The sequence below is a fragment of the Amborella trichopoda genome, chromosome 2 (genome assembly GCF_054954075.1).
Source record: "Amborella trichopoda isolate Santa Cruz 75 chromosome 2, AtrichopodaSantaCruz75HAP2 v2.0, whole genome shotgun sequence".
Lineage (NCBI taxonomy): Eukaryota > Viridiplantae > Streptophyta > Magnoliopsida > Amborellales > Amborellaceae > Amborella > Amborella trichopoda.
In genome coordinates this window covers 10,534,606-10,553,059 of record NC_142337.1, presented here as the reverse complement: position 1 = coordinate 10,553,059, position 18,454 = coordinate 10,534,606, and the positions used below count along the sequence as shown (strand labels likewise).

At 34.3% G+C, this 18,454-nt stretch overlaps 1 pseudogene; it reads left to right on the top strand.

The window, feature by feature from the left end:
• Positions 1 to 6,848: 6,848 nt before the first annotated feature.
• LOC105421722 (large ribosomal subunit protein uL6c pseudogene) lies at positions 6,849 to 7,169 on the top strand (annotated as a pseudogene).
• The last annotated feature ends 11,285 nt before the right edge of the window (positions 7,170 to 18,454 follow it).

The following is an 18,454-nucleotide window of genomic DNA, read 5'->3' as shown; positions in this document are numbered from 1 at the left end:
TAGTTATGTATTAGATGAAATGTTTAAAGGAAAAAGTTTGTAGAAGGCATCAACTTATACTATAGAAGGAAGGTGTACCTCAAAAACCCATTGATAAAAGTTGTTTAGATGCCGAAAAACCCTCTCGATCTCGAGATTTGTGGATATAGATAAAAAAAGGCTTTGAAATCCTAATTGCATATTGCACTACATTAGCTAGACCTTCCATTTTGAAGATTTTTCAAGTGTTAATGGATCTATTCGATCTACGCAATTTTTGGAATATTAATAATTAGTGGCAAAAAATAAATTCTCGGACAAATCATAAGGGTTTCCCCAACCTAAATTGCATCTATTTATATAATTTGGGATTGTGCTTTACTTTGATTGTTTAATGTTGACACTTTCTGTAAACCACACCTATAATTAAATTAGCATTTGTCCCTAAAAAACGACAAACTTTAAAGTTGACTTATCTTAGTTGCCATCGCCTATCTTATAATAGCCACACATTGTGGAAATTGCCAAAGTATAAAGAAGAAAACAATTTATGCATCAAATGAAAATGATATTCTAATTTCCATGAATTTATAATGTAACAAATGTCAAGAATGTCCCCAAGATCTTTCATGAGAAGTTTCGAGAGCTTACCAAATAAAATAGAAAAGAAAGAAGGGAACAAAAAAGACACCAAAAAAGTATCCTCTATATGTACTATAATCTTTAATTTCATTGGTGGAAGACATGATTTGAAAATCATGTATTCCAGTACTGTAGCACTTCTTGTCTGATAATGGAGAAGTTTTACTGTAAAGTAGGTGCAGTATCCATTGACCTTATATTTCTGGTTAAAAAGTGGATACTGATAGTTACTGGGGGTCATGACATTTAGGGTATCCAAAGAGGCCATTTCTTCCTGAAATCAAACACGCCGTTTCAAAAATAAAAACACGTAATAAATAAACATTTGAGTAGGAAAAAAGAAACAAGAAAAAGGGAAACATGCTCCACTACCGCAAAATTAGGACAATAGGGCCGACATGTATGGCAATTATAGGAAGTGGAGGTAAACATGTGTTACACTTCAAAAACCCATAATGTTTTTGAAGTATTTACAGTTAACCAATTTAGTGTACTATTTTTCTAGGAAAAAATTTTGTCCGCCTATTGGTATACCCTCCCACACCAAAAAGCACTTTTTTTACCCAAAATTTTGGGTACACATTTTCTTCATTTGACAAGGCCTAAAAACAAAATTATGAAAGATCAACTTGTTAAATGTTTTTTTAAAAAAACTTGACGGGTGCTTGCCATCTATTTCATGTGTAGCTGGATCCATCTTTTTAGGGACTCAAAATTTTTGTTCTTTTTATATTAGGATACGGTTTCCATAAGTTCATTTAGAAATGAGTCACCTTTTAAAAGTCTATTTTTGAGATGGATTTTCGGACCTAATTTTTAAAGATATTTAATCTCTAACTTGGAGATCAGAAAAAATAAATAAATCTTAAAAATTAAAAATAATAATTCTATTAAAAAAACATTTGAACCGTTAGTTTCAATTATGTTTTTGGTGGACTACCTATTTACATCCATCTTTATTAAAGATACGGTATACCTTGAAGACTGCAAATGTTGAAATGCAATCCACATGAAAATTTTTTTTTTTACATTATTCATATAAGTCATAGTGAGGCAATCTACAAATTTACGGGTAAAGAGATCCCTCTAAATACTATTTTTTTTTTCCTAAAATGGACTACTTTTTTTCACTCCTCAAAGTCCTAAACTGGCCCACTTTTTTTCTCTCCTAAGAGAGAGCAATAAGAGTAGGTTTTTTTTGTATTTTTTTGGGTAAGTCAGCGGGGAATACAGCCCCTACCCTTTTTTTTTTGGGTCTTTTTTTTTTTTTTTTTCTTTTTTAAGTCAACGGATATACAACTGGTTATGCAGCCCTGGATGCATACTATATTGCAGTGTTCACAGGATAAGTGCATTATTTATAGGAAAATAATTTATATAGGTGTTGATCTAGAAGTAAAGAGCACCTTAAAAATCAGATGTAAAAGGTGCTCTAAAAATAGTGTATTTTGTAATAGATTATCGGACCGTCTGTTTTGAATATTTCAAATATTTACAGATCTAATCAATTTGGGCCACTTTTTAAAGCTTCAGATTTTATAATGAGGGGTGGAAATAGATTTTCAAATCATGATACTGAAATTGCATCTTCAAACAAAGTTCAAAATTACATCTTATTTTTGAACACCTTTTACATACCACACTCTTATTTTTCAAGTTAGAAGAGTGCTTTTTTTGGTCACTGGGTTTATTTTCTTAGTAATGTTATTGGTAACATTATTTTAGTTTAATAATTTTATTGGTGACATTATTTTTATTTATTATTTTAGTATTGAGAAAATATGCAATATATATTGCATGTATAATATATGGTCCACACAGGAACTATTTACCTTCCTCATCAGAGTGGATGGAATATTTGCGGGCCATGGGCCATGTGCTATCTAAGGTGTTAATTTTTTTCAAGCAGATATAGGGACTAAGATGTATACGAATCTAGAATTAGGTGGGTTACTTTGTTAGAGGGACTATGAATAATTATATACTCTCTCCCCCTCTCTTGACCTCTCTCTCCAAGGGACTATGAAATAACTATATACTCTCTCCCTCTCTCTTTGATCTCTCCACTTCCACTTTGTTAGAGGGACTATGAAATAACTATATATTCTCTCCTTCTCTCTTTGATCTCTCCACTTTGTTAGAGGGACTATGAAGTAACTATATACTCTCTCTCTATGTGTGTGGGGTGAGAGAGCTCAAGTTGATGAGTTAGCGTAACTAGTGAGCGTTTCATCCAATGTTTGGAAGTGATTTAATCGGCTAAAGTGTTGAAAAAATAAAAAATATACCAAAAAAAATCTACTGAAATATGGAAAGTATATAAAGAATGATTGAAACAAAACACATTCAAATAAAGTTGAAAATTAATGAAAAATAGATTTTAATGAATCGATTTTTGAATTTCAGTGACCATTAATGACAAAAACAATTTTTAAATATTACCATAATGTAAAGAATATTAAAAAATACATTACAAACTAAATTCCTTATTTTTAAAAATTTATATACAGTTTTTTTTTTTTTTTTTTCCTTTTAAATACTGGTCGATCACGAAAACCACCCAAAACTGGCCAGTTCCAATCCCACCGGGCAATTAGCGGTTAGATCGCTCGATTTTTCTAACAATGGTTTTACCGGAGGTCCATGGCTTGGAGCACTTTCCACCCCAAACAAATCCATTAAAACTTTTTGTTTATTAAAGTATATAGTTCATTGTCCTTGTGGTAACAAAACATCTTTTTACTCCACATGACTTATCTTCATTATCATCATTAGAACCTTAAGCCAATTCTTTAGGGTTGGCTACATGAATCTTATCCTGCCATATTGCTCTATTAAGAGTTACCCCCAATCAGGATTGATGAAAGGATGTAGCAAAGTTTTATGCTGGCTGTCTTGCCTAACACAACTCTCCTCCTTTATTTGGGCTTGAGACCGGCTATGGTAGAGTTATATAGTTGAATTTTATTGATGTTGTCAAAAATATATATAGGAGGATTTTATTAATGTGGGCAAAATAAAATGAAACCATTTATAAAATCATTAAAAAGTTCAAATGATCCTAATTAATATGTGCAAGGTTACTTCTTAGTTTCATTTCATTCATAAATCTCCTTAAAAAAAATTTCAAATTGCCCTTGTTCAAGATTATGAAGGATGAACAATCCAAAATATTTCAGTAATTTGATTGGTTTTTATGGAAATCTAAACTAGACAGGCCCCACATTAGGTGCCAAACTGTTTACTAACAAATTTATGGTGGAAATCGACTCGAGGTCTAGTCCATCTTGATCTGTGTTCAAACTTGTTATTTAGAAATACCGTAAAGTTGTGGGTTCCATCAAATTATGATGTATGAGAAATCAATTCCGAAGAACCTTTTCCTTACAAATCGTCAGTTTGGGCTGGCTTAGATATGTGTTAAACCGAAAAAAAACACTTATAAATAGCAAGGAAAAACTAATGAAGATTTTAAAAGATTTTTAGAACAATAAAATAAATACAAAGAAATAACATAGAATAATGAAAGAAGAGACGACGGGATTAATACCTTGGAAGCTGGGCCTTTAGGCTAGACACCCCAAGTTGCGGCCCGGATCAGTTTGAAGATGATGAATCGTTCCTCCTTTCACCTTCGAGGTTTGCCGAACCGTTGCATTTATTTTATAGAGACTTTAGGGTTTAGTTTCCTAGGGTTTGTTGGGGTCTAGAAATTGTTGGGCTAAGATGCTAGGGCTAGGGTTCTGTTTAGGAAGAGGTCCAAAAAATGATAGAAGGTGATCTAGTTATAGACAAAACCTGCTAAAATTCCATCACCGACACCGCGGTTCAATTTGAGCCATTGATTACATTGGCGATGTGGGGTGCATCGCTGGCCCAATGGGCCTAGCGAGGTGGTCAGCATCGCTGGTCCTTTTCCTGGTTTAGATCATGCATTTTGATCCGTACTTTCAAATTTCGTATGAATTGTGTCAGATTTCATATCATATGGATTCTTGTTTCAGCATTCTTGAATATTTTCTCTCCTTCACACATCGTATTTTCCTCAAGCAGGTCATTTGAAATGTTTGGGGAATATTCTAAGGCTGGACTATGGCATGGGTGTGTACTATGGTTCAATGTGTCCTATGGTACACTAGGCTAGTGTGTTTCAGGGTTTAGGGACTCCGGAATAAATCTAATTCCGGAAGGGGTGTCAATAAGAGTAGTTCACATTGTTTATATATGTGTTTTGTTGAAATTTGAAGATATTGGCTAATAAATTAAGAAAAGCTACAGTATATGGAAACTTCAAAATTGGTGCCATATCCATGTCGGATACTTCAAAAATGTTTTGAAAATCACAACATTTTGGCATTTTAGCTGTGCCCACAGCCATTTCTTGCATCATAGGCAGTGTTGGAAATTTTGGCAACCCAGCTGTCTCGGCGGCCAGTCACCTAAAACGCTTAGGCAGACGGCTTGTGTCTAAGCGCCCGTCTAGGTGGTACAGTCAAGGTGGTCGCCTTGGCATAGGTTGTCGAGGGCGGAAAAAATGCCCTCGGCTACGGTCAAAATAGTAATTCTCCCCTTTAAAAAGGGGGGAAAAGGGTTTTAAGGGACATTCTAAACCCCCAAAACCAAATCCATGCCATCTAGAGAAAGAAAAACTCCCAAAAAACCTCTATCTTGTGATTTATCGAAAGATCGATAAATTTTTAATTTTCTTCAATTTCTTCCAAAATCAAAGGTAATGTGCTTCATGGTAATTTTCTGGAGCATCTAGTGGTCAATAGTGTGGACTTTCAGCGATCGAATAAACGAGCATTATGATATTTGAACAAGGGTTTTGAGTTTTTTTGCTATAACATATAATGTTTTGAATCATTTGATTGATCTTTTTCTAAATTTTTTTCCTTTTATGATATATTTACATAATTGGAGTTGAAAGATTGATTTTTTTTTTGTGATTAATTGATTATTCATTCGTTTGGATGATAAAGTTAGTCCTATATCGAATTCTTTTATGACTAATTGGTTCTTATTTTGTACAATGTATGACTTTTTGATATCCTATTAGTTTTGTTTTACTTTTTTGATGTTTTTACATATTTATAGATGGAATATTTACTGATTTGGACTTATATTTTGTCAATCGTCATGAACTTTAGATGAAATTGTTATTTTCTGAATATTTGATATCTAAGGCCACATCTTATGGATATTGATTAATAAATAAATTTTATTTTAATTAATAGTCCCTGCCCATCCCTAGGCAGGTGCCCGGCCGCCAAGGTGGCCAGGCCCTCAAAATGGCTACTTTTTTAACACTGATCATAGGTGAGAAGATAAATTTCAACGGGAGAAAAACAGAGAACACTGGAAAGAAGCTTCACCTCCCATGTGAACTTCCTTGTTGGATTTACAATAACTTTCTATTGTAACAAAAAATATCTTTCTCTTGTTCTAAATTCGCCCCTAAAGATTTTGCTTGATGTTCTGAAATTCTCTGATTGCATGGTCACAAGTTTTTTGCCTGAGTAGTTGCACAGAGATTCTTGATTAATTTGAAGCATGCAACTTGGCCTTTGAAATCAATTATGGGCTAAATATCTCGTTAGTCTGTTGCTTGTTTGGTATCATTCTTCAGGATGACAAGGCAGACTTTTCTTTCTGTGACTTTTCATTCTTCAGGATGACAAGGCAGACTTTTCTTTCTGCATCTATGGAAACCATTGACATAAATGTTTATCGTACATGCTTCTGCATTTTTTGCACGAAGACCTCACAATGGTAGACCTCATTTTGTAAAACTGAACTAGTTCTCTCCATTATGCTTTCCAAAAAACTTTGATTCCTCAATGTGATTGGTACAATCTAATTTGTCGAATTTCTGCATTATGCTGAGCTGCTTTGGATTAACTTATCTAAGGAGGTCAACTTTGAAACAATTTCGCTACTTTTTGTTGCATTGGTTCAATTTATTAGGGAAATATTCCATCATTTATGCTTTCAGTTATCATTCCAAGATGTTCGTCTCATTGTTGAAAGTATTCAACAATCATAGAAGACCAACCTGAGGTTCTATCTCTAATGCAATTTATTTTATTGTGTGCAATTTATTTTGTCGATGATGTATCAAACCATTTTCTCGAACCTGATTATTTCATTTACGTGACACTAAGGCATTGGAGTGCAGAGTGCCCACTTATTTCTTGTTTGTTGCATATAGGACTCTCACCGACAACATGGTGGTTGGAGTGTCCAAGGGCTTTGAGAAAAGACTCCAACTAATTGGAGTGGGTTATCGAGCTACGTTGGAGGGGAGCGATTTAGTTCTTAACCTTGGTTTCTCTCACCCAGTGAGGATGCCCATTCCAAAAGAGATTAAAGTGAAGGTGGAAGATAATACCAGGATTGCAGTAAGTGGTTTTGATAAATGTGCAGTACGTGACTTCTCAGCTTCCATTAGGAAGTGGAGACCACCTGAACCCTACAAAGGCAAGGGAGTCAAATATGCAGATGAGGTTGTAAGGAGGAAAGAGGGCAAAGCTGGGAAAAAGAAGTGAAAATAATGAGGTCTTTTCTCTTTTTCTATCTTTTCTTTTGCCCAGTGTAACTTCCTTTTTCTCAGTTTCTTAAATGCATAAGCATTTCTATTTCTAGCTTCATGTGTCTTTATCTGTTGCAAAATATATGGAAATTCAACCGGTTATAAAGTATATATATATATATATATATATATATATATATATATATATATATATATATATATAAATATATGGAAGTTCAACTAAACTTACTGCACAAAAACACAAAAAAAAGAGAACTTCGCTTTAGAATGGGTGCATACTATAGAACTGTTTGGACATAGCGCCGATTAGGAAGTTTAGTATTTTGTTCTTCCACGTTGTACGGGATTACCGTCACAACTTGTTTGTGTTGTTGCCTTTAGAGGCCTACTTGTGTAGAAAATGCTACCAACCAGTAGCTAGTTGATAATTGCCAGAGGAAAAGAAACCAGTTTTTCCCAAATTCCTTGCGATGCAATCCAAACTTATCCTATCCTTCCCTGGGTGGTGGAGACTGGCGACTGTTCTTATACTCCTTCGTGATCTGATTATGGAATTCATCTTTCGATGAATAAAAGAGATTTCGTAGACCCAATTTTTCAAAAAAAGAAATTTAATCGACCAGTACGGACAGACTTTACATCAGTACAGTCACGCTTCAATTCTATTCAATCTCCACCATCCATCACCAAAAGAGATGGAAGCTTTCCTGATGATGCATGGCTTAAATTTCCCTTTCAATTACTTGGAATAATTGCAATGGCAGGTCTTAGGTTAAAGAATCACATTGAAAAATACGAGTGGATGGAGAATGAGGGGAAACTATTACTATAATTTGATGGATTATGGAAAAGGCATAGACCATTGGATTGTGAAAGTCCATTTTAATGATGTTTCGTGATGGGAGTGTGGGGGCCAAGCTTTCAGATCACCAGATGATGGTGATGACCTACTGGACTATGGTTTTCTTTTTGGGAAGTTCAGCTTGGTTTGCAAGAGAAGTTCCAATTCAAGGGCCTCTCACACTGCAAATAAGGTGTCTCAAAGCTAATCCTCCATAGTCCATTGGATTCTAGACTAATGTTTTCTTTCCATCCCATCATTTTGATATGCGTTCTTTAGATTCATTGTCTTAAGGGGTAAAACTGGAATGCGTAAGTGATTGAGTTTCTAAACACTGCCCGAAAACTGGATGGTCTAGGTTAATTCCTTGGTTGGGATTCTTTTCAGGAGGCAAATTAGACCCTTTTTTTTTTTTGTGTTTTTTTAGGTTGTTTCACTATAAAAAGTGGAGATTATCACCAAAATTTTGGGTCCAAAACTTAATCCCAACTGTGTTTTTGCTAGAGGGAATATGTGTGCTGTATCTTGTGATCATTTGTTCTTTGTTTTTTTTTTTTTTTGTTTAAGAACATCTGTAAATGAGTTTAGTATAAAGCTGAAGGAAAAAAGTTTTTTGCCCCTTTTGTGGTGCACAATTTTTTTTATCATCGCTAGGGCAAAGCCACGATTCTTATCCTTCAGCACCTTTTTTCAATATTTTATTGATCTTCTCTTTTAAGTTGTTTCGAGCGCTACTATTTTGGATTTTGGTGATTGATGAATTTCATGAATTTTTTTGAGAATTAAAGCTCCCAAGCGATGCTCGTTCTTCGCGTTGTGATCTGCATTTTCATTCAATAGCAAGAAATTTTCTACTCATTAATTGATTACAGACGAAAAGGGGTATAAATTCAGAACAGATTACAGACTTCATAACCGGCTCAAAGAATGCTAGCCAAAACCCAAATAACCAATGTCATCAAGATGAAATTCACACTCTTATCACAATGTAAAATGGCTCCATCAAACAAGTTGTCATGGATTATCATATCAGGGGTGCACATCAACACTAACATTTCTGTGCTAATGGGTTGAAGGGCACATGGACACTGACCATGAAAATTTGCAGCAACGCTTTGTGAATTGTGACAAGCAGCGTTTGAATGATCTCGGGTCGAGTTCTCAGCCTAGACCCAAGCCGAGTGCTCGGTCCGAGTCCATGTATAGGCTTGAGTTGGACAGAGTTCGGACCAGGCCAAAAAGTGTTAAAAAAAATACAAAAAATCCATAAAAAAGGACAAATACGTTTAAAATAAAATGAATCAAGACACATCGAAATCCGGTTTTCTTTAGGTCATACCTAGCTGGACTTCTCTGGGATTTTGCGGTACAAAATATGGGCAAACAATATTCTTCACCAACATTTTATTTAATAAATCATTTGGGATGGTCTAATTAGAATTAGATTTCTTACTTTATAAGTAATAAGTAATTTACTTTACAATAAACAATCAATGTATCATATATTTTAGATCAGCTCTTTTAGCACATTGAAGATTTATTTGAGAGTATTATTCGGGATGTAGTTGAGATTCTTATATGTAAGGATGAAAGCAAGTTATAATATCATAAGACGTCAAAAACACTTTGATCTGAACCGTCCAGTTTGTAAACTAAAATTAGCAAAAAATCCAGGCATGTTTCCATACAAAAGTTGCAAACTTTTCCTTGTTTCGAGACGATTTTCAAATTCTCACAATCAAACATAATCCTCGCAATGAAACATGACCTAGAAGTGATTGAAGTTCTCAGTATTAAAGCCTACTTTCCATTTGGTTGTCTTTTCTTTTTTTTTCTTTTTGAACGGTCAAATTATTCGATGTCTACAAGTTCAAAACAAGTAGAACAAAATTGTTCTCATTTCAAAAAAGGAGATTAATGAGAACCTAGCTCAGAAGATCATTTCCCTTTCTTCAATATAAGTTTTCCTAATAAACTTGTGGAGTAACTTTCTTTGCAGTTTTATGATAAAACGGCTTTAATCACATCGTTAAAGCATACTATTTGGGGTCGATTAGTCGCGAATATGTTAGGTGGAAATGACTTTTTCTACATCTTATCTCTTTTTTCCTCTCCATGAAATTGAAGGCAAAGCGCCAATCCTAAGGAAGGAAGAAAGTCTTGAAGGCATAATGCACATGTTAAGTAATGAGAATTTCCTTCTAATTAGATGAAAGAAAGTCTTGAAGGCATAATACACACGAAAAGTAAGGAGAGTTTCCTTCTAATTGGATGGAAAGGCTATGTAGGGAATGCTAAACATGTTTGAGTTTCCACTTGATCACATGATACATATGAAAAACCCCTAGGATTTATCATCTATGTGAAAGGACAAAGGAAGGGACTCATGCAGTGACGCGTTTCTTCATACGTATAATAATGAAACACTTCACGCACCCATCATATGTCCTTGAAAGATTTTGATACGTGTGGGGCCAGCCCTAAAAAAGTAGGGCCTGGACCACGAACTATGGCCTTAGGGCTGGGGCAAGGCTGGTGCTAGCCCAATTCGTCTCGGCCTGGCCTTCTTTTTCTTTATTTGTTTTTGGCTCGACAGGGCCTTAGCAAGGCCGGGCCTATGGGGACAAGGGCTCGGCCAAGCCCGTTGCCACCCTTAAGAGATGGTGAGAGGTGAACCAATGCTTGTGACCAAACGTTCGTGTACACTATACCAAGTTGGGAATGGAGCTCTTGGCATAATGGTCAACAGGGAGTCACAACACGACGTCAAGAGTTTTATTTTCACTTAAATAATTTAAGCTAACACACAAAAAGGGAGAAAGGTAAGAATGTCAAGTAAATCAAGACAATTCTTTTTGCCTTTTAGCTTTTGAAAAACTAATCAAGATGAATTGCTGGCGGTTTATTTTTAAAAATTTTGGAACTATCTTATTAAGAATGGGCGTTAGAAGGCTGCACAAGCACCTTTCAAAGGATAAGGTAAGAAGAAAATAATGTATGGCCATGATTTAAGATAGCATTTTAATTTCAATTTTTATAAAATGGGGTGACACGAAAGTTTTAAGTTATTTGTGCCACGCTTAGGCTAAAGAACTATATAAAAGAATAATAATTCTTAAAAGACAAATGGGATCATAATACCTTTAAAATATTCAGGAGTATTTTAATCAAATTATTTTTTATATTTGTTTTAAGTGCGTCTGATTGAGAGTAATAAACACCCAGAATTTCACATTAATCTAAATTATAAAAAAATTCAAAATAAAATAATAATAAAGACAATCTTTACTGACCTTTTTTTTGTCCCTTTTAACATGAAATGTTGGGAAAGTTCTTGTACACCATTCAAGCATCCAAGTCATGTGTAGATTATATTTTCCCTTTTAAATTCCCGAGTTCGCTAATCAAGAAACATAGGCAATGTGATCTTATCAAGTGACTGACCCGATTTCCATCGGGTACATTGTATAATATCATTAAACAAGCCTAATTTCATCTGAAAATTTGTTCAAATTTATTGTATTGGACATGGTAAAAGGAACTTTCCTTGATGTTCCTCAGTGATTTGCCATTAAACATCAAAATATTCATTGCATTCAGATAAAAATTATGAGTGTGGGGCAAGAGAGAGAGAGAGACTTAAATCAAACAATATCTATGTTGAAAAAAATAAAAAAAGTGAATGAAGAATATACCCTAATTGAATTCTTATGAATTGGGGACCCTCAATGCCGAAGCAGTTGAGAAACCTGAGATATACAACTCGGACTGGTTTGGACCAATTTGGCAAAAAATGAATGTGGTTCATGTGAATTTTACCTCACACCTATCACTCGCCTTTCACATGGCAAGGCACATACATCTCTTTGTTTGATTTACAATTATTGTAAGTGGTCCCATGTCTCTTCCTTTTATTTACAATTAATGCAAGTGGCCCCATGTCACTATTCATTTATTTTAAAAAATATTGTATTGGGTGCGGTTTGTATAAAGTGTCCACTTATGCTATAGAAGTAAATTGCATATTTAAAATTTGTTAGAAGTTGTACTTCTGGTGTTGGAAGCCCTATAATAGCCTGAATATCTATGTTCAATTCTAATTATAAAATTTAAAATTTAAAAAATAGTGTAAATCTAACAAATCTATAAACACTTGAAAATCTTGAAAACAGACGGTCTACAAAAAGTTTTACAATCTGCACTATTTTGAAGATTTGAAATTCATTTTTTTCTTTACATCCATACATCTCGAGGTCGAAATGATGAATTGGAAGGATTTCCACCTTTGGGACACTCTTCTTTTACTAGTTTTTTGAGGTGCACCTTCTATAATAGATTATACAAGAGTGCAGTTGGCATATGGATGCATCCATAGCTGTAGAGGTAAGGTGCACCTTCAAACTTTATCATGGTATATAATTTTGATGTAAATTGTACTTTGGATTATCTCAAAATCTATTTTTATATCTAATTATAAAATTTTCAATTTAAAAAATGGTTAAAATCAAGTAGATCTATAAACATATGAAAATATTGAAAATGGACGGTACAGATAATATATTGTAAAATGAACTATTTCTGAGGCTTAAAATCTTTTTATTTTTCATGTTTATATATCTCGATGTCGAATTGATCAATCAAAGGGTTTTTCAATATTAAACTACCTTTATCAGATAGATTTTTGAGGTGCATCTGTAGTTCTACATTATAAGGTTGCATCCTTATATAAACTTTTTCCATTATATAAAGTATATAAACTACTATAGACTTTTCTTTAATTTATTATACACCAAAAATGGTGGTTCGTGCTGCATTGTTTATGTAATACTACACGTAAGTCTCTACCATCTATTCTAAAAACTTGATGGTGGAGATGAACGTATTCCCTACCGTCTTGGCTCCACTTTTCATCAAATGAGAATGAACAGTCAAATAACATGCTACGTTTGGGGCTTGTTTGGTACGTGTAAAAATATTTTCACATGAAAAAATTCTCCATATGATTAAGTTTTGAATTTTTTTTATAATAATTGGTAAAAACCGTGTTGGGACCGATTGTAAAAAAAACTCCCATACCTAACCTACTCGCATGAGAGAGTTCTTCCCGGTGAAAATACTTTCACAAAAAGTATTTTCACACACACCAAACATCCCTTTCATTTTTCATCCCCCAATACTTTTGAAACAAGGATGCCATGATTTTAGAAAATTACATTAGGCAGTCAATTTGGTTGAAATAGAGATCCTCTGATTGGAATTGGATAGGCATGTATTATTTGAAGCACTGAATGCTTTCCAAAAGTAAGCCATGGAAAGTGATCGATTCGTTTGGTAGTGTCATTAATGGTCACATCATGGGGTAGGGACATTAGTGGGTTGTGTTTGATTTTCCTTTTAGTTTTTCTTTTTGTTCAAAGATAAGAGTCGTCCTTGTTACATCAACGTATAAATGCCATGTGAACTATGCTTCCTTTGCGATCTATTTTTAAATAAACGGCATGTGAACTATGCTTCTTTGCGATCTATTTTTAAATATGTATCGACATGGAATATCAACCAAAAACAAGAAGAGAGCACACCATCGGTATAAATGCCATCTGCTCTCTCCTTGTTTGTTTGGAGGCTTTAGCCCTTGGGCGGTTTGTTTAACTTCAAGTTTTCAAGTTAGGGGCACACATTTTTCAAGAAGCGGTTCGGTTTAAAACACGACTTTTTCAAAAAAAAAATATTAGTTTTTAAAAATTTGTTAAGAACTATGATATTTTGAAAAGATCTTCAAAAAATCTGTGCTTTTTCTAATAGAACCGATATAAATTCGCATTTTTTTTTTTCAAAAACACTTATTTCCTATAATTTTGTCTCTTCATTAATTTAATATTTTTAAATTTTGGTTTAAAGATGAGCACATTAAGAGTGGAAGTAAAGTAAATCGAGAATCTTGATTTTAAAATAAATTTTCATAAAAAATTTTCACCAATATATTCTCCAAGAAAGTGCAATATATTCTCCAAAAAAGTCCAATATATTCTCCAAAAAATAATCCATCTAAATGACCATATATCTCAAAATATTAGTTAGAGTTAGAGAAAGAGCAACCCAATGAAAAATATTTTTTTCCCTATAAATATAGATCGTCATTATAAGGAGCAAGAGAGAAAGATTAAGTGAAACTAGAGATTTAAGAAGCTAGAAACATAACAATTTGGATGGACCATTTTTTTTATATTTTTGGGTTTTAGTATTTTAGTTAACTGCAATCCTATATCAAAGGTCATTTTTGTTTTGTTTTTCCGACAATAATCCCCGACTTTGGGTTTTGTTCTGGTTGTTTGCTAATGTAGTTCTTGTTTTTTTTTTTATTATTATATGCTCCCAATAAATGTATCATATGTTTTGTATCATGACAATATAGTATGCATTATTGTTGTCTTTATAGAAAGTCTAGACAAAACTTTGTCAAGTATGACTCTTATGATACAAGGTAAGGGCATAAAAATTATAGTTCAATGGTTCTAATATATCCATACAATAATGGCAACTCATAATCTTATATTGAGTTACCTTTATATATCCAATTAACTCTAATTTTTTTTAACGAAATTTGAAATATTCACGATTTTCTAACTTACCTATTTTTTGGCAATCTATATTTTGTATTCAATTTTTTGCCTTCAATTTTTCGGGGCAAAATCAATTTACTACAAATGTTTTGGTTCGCCAATATATTTTTATTCCCTTACTTGGTAACTATGGTCCAATCTAATCATTTAATAAATCACAATCAATTTTTATTTTCTAAATTATTTGTCTATTTATCATTAAGCAATATGCAATGTGCGATTATCATCATTGTGTTGTGCCATTTGCTCATGTTCCCAATCGTGAACAAAAGCAATGTGACTGTCCCACGTGGTCGTGCACCCTAGGACCCAAGTTTCAGTGGCCACTAACAATGTTAAGGGAATTGCTCCGTGGCCTAGTAACGATGTTTTTCTTTTGAGACAAAGTTAAATATTTTTATTGCTGAAAAAAATCATTACAACAAATTATACAATCAAGGCATTATCATAATTGCCTTCTCTAAAAATATGTCAAAATTTAACATTAAGGTCAAATAACTAATCTATAATTTGTGCCCACCAACGCTTGAGATTCCATGGAATTCTATGTTCCGTATCTACACTAGTTAATAACATTGGGAGAGTCACCTTCAGCTATGATCGGGCTAGCAAGACCCAGTCTCTATAAAGAGAAAATCCATACCACAATGCACATAACTTAGCATGATTAGCTGTGACAGAACCACATGGTCCCGCATGATAAAATAATCTGACCATGAGAATCCCACACCATATCTATAAATCTAGCCGGCCCCAGGTTACTCAAAATGGCTCCTACCTCTCAAAGTGCAAGATTTTATTAAAGTTGGCGGTTCAAAATAAAGTTCTTACGGCTGATGATCTGATTAAGAGAGGGAAAATTTTACCGAATATATGTCTCATGTGCAAGGAAGACGGAGAGACTGATGATCATCGCTTTCTCCATTATCCGTTTGCCAGTTAGATTTGGAGGTAGTTGTTTGACAAGCTTGGGGCTGCATTGGTAATGCCACTGTCGGTGATTGGGGTCCTTCACAATCTATCAGTTACTTTACCAAGGACCAGGAGTGTTGTATGGCAAATCTCTAGAGGTGTCATTCTGTGGGAGATCTGGAGAGAGAGAAATAGAAGAATGTTTGAAGGTATCTCTCTTCGAGTTGGAAAAGTTTTGGAGAAAATCTTATATTCCATCTGGTTGTACCTCTCTGTTATGAGTTGTGGACAGAATATTTCTGAAGTGGATGTGAGATGTAATATTTTTAACCTTTTCCATTTTGGTTTCCAAAAGTGTAGGCCCAAAGGCAGATGGATGGTCCCAACTTTGGGGGTTTATAAGCTCAATTTTGATGGTAGCTCATTGGGTAACCCTGGTCTTGTTGGTTTTGGAGGGGTTCTTTGGGATTGGATAGGTAACATGATCTTCCCATATGCAGGGCCACTTGGAGTGCGGACTGTGAATTATACAGAGATCTTTGCCCTTCTCTTTGGCCTTCGTTCCCTTGAGGAGAGGAATTTGGGGACTTACATTATTGAAGGGGATTCCCTCAATGTTATGAAATAGTGCAAAGGGGATTAGAAACTTCCTTGGGAGTTGAAATCGTTGTTAGTTCAGATTTTGGGTCTCGCCTCCTCCTTTTCTGTCTCTTTTGTTCATGTGTATAGGGAGGCTAATGTACTAGCTGATTCCCTGGCCAAAGGAGGTTCTACCATCTCTGAAGCCATTATTTTGGATTCTGTAATCTCGTTCTAGATTAATAATATCTTTAAACTTCAAAAAAAAAAACAAAGAACTTTCATCAAAATTCAAGTTTATATGCCCTTGAGGAGGAGGGGGCCATCTACCTATAGATCTACCCTTATTGACGTGATGATGGACCACGTTATGCAAATTGCTCCCCAACTCCACTAAGGAGATGCCTCATAATTCATTAGTTACATAAAATTATTTCCAAAGAGTCATAAAGATTCTATTCCTTAGATCCTCCAGTTCCAAAACACATTCTATCAAGGTTCTCATATTCCTCTCCTTCTATAACTCCCATATAGTTGCAGCTTTGAAGATTCCCAAATAACCATACCATATTTTCAGAATCTAAAATCTGAAAATGACACAAAACATTCATAATAACAAAACACTCAGACTGCTTTTTTTTTATATATAGTGTAGAACAGTGCCCCAAGCTTTCAGGCACTGCCCTACTAAGGATTTTTTTTTAAAAAAAAAAACCAAAATCCTGGTTTTTTCGAGGGGTAATTTTAAAAAATAAAAATAAAAAAAGTGAGTTAACCGACCTCACTTCTTTTTTTAACTTACAGAGTGAACCACTGTTATTTAAAAGAAAAAGTCTATACAAAGCTCAAGCTTTATGATAGAAAGTAAACCCCCACCTCATAATCCCAGCAGAGAAATTATTTTATTGTTGGAAAAATATCGAATTGATCGTCTCGACCTCTACAATTATGGACCTGAAAGAAAAAATGGATATTAGGTTCTAAATGAAGTGTACAATCCATATTATATGTACTATCCATTTTTATGTACTATCCATTTTTACATGTACTATCCATTTTTATATGTACTATCCATTTGTAACATATTATATGTACTATCCTTTTTTATGTTTTTACTAAATTGTTAGATCTGTACAAGCTTCAAATTCATAATTAAGGAGCAGAAACAAATTTTCAAGTCACCATAGGGGTTGCCGACACTATTACATTTTACGTTCAAAACTTTTCAAATAAAAAGCCCTAATTGGGTCTTCGGGGTATGAAACGATATAGTGTGTGGCCTCATGGGACTGTTAGGTTCATGTGGCCTTTAACGGCCTTATGAGTGCTTGTAAAATGAAATGATATAGTGGAACATGAACTCAGTAAGAGTGTGGTCCCTCGTAGGCCATATTAAGCAAACAATGTTTGCAGATACCAGACTGTGCTTGACGATCTAGACCAGTAGGTTGGAAAAAACTCATGTTACCTGGGCATAAATAACAAGTCGATAAGGGTTCTAATGGGTTAGCCCTTGATGAGGTCGGAGAATATGCCAGGATGAGTGACCCAAGGGACTGTATGATCCTTGTGTGTGATGGTGGCCTATAGAGACAGGGGCCAAAGCCTCATCCATGTGACATGTATATCGATAGATCATTCGGAAAAGCCAGAAATCCACCTTTTAGGGTGAAGCGTATGCATATGCGAGTGATACCCCTATGCACCATAGGAGCTGTGGTTGCATCAGGTCTAGGTGACTTTGACTCATATCCAAGGGAGGACGTAAAATCTACAAACTGGGATTGCGATCCCTTAACTCATCGGTTAGACTTTGGTGACTCGCTAATGAGCCCCTACTTGGACTTTGGGTTATGGGAAACACTGTGTCGGTCTGATAAAACAAGTATGGTATGTAGTCCACAGTTGAAGGTGGAGTGTCCCATGATTGTTGATTCCTAAACCATATGGATCATTTTCATCAAATTAATTTAATTATTTTTGTTTTATGATGAAAACTATTTTAAGATTATTAGTTAAATTTTTATGAACCCCTGGATATTTTATTTATAATTTTTGGATTTATAAAATTAAAGATATCAATTTTATAATTGTTTAAATATTCAAATAATATTCTAAAATCTTTTTATTAATTTTAAATATATAAAAATATCATAGGGGCCCATTGTGTACATGTGCCCGCCATATTTTTAAAAAGTGGGGCACATGAGTACCTCCCTTGGGTGGCACGCCCCACCCTTATCTCTTTCTTATTTTTTGATGATATGACAAGTGGCCGTATGGTTGGAAGATATTGACTAAATATTGACTTGATATATTTTTGAAATA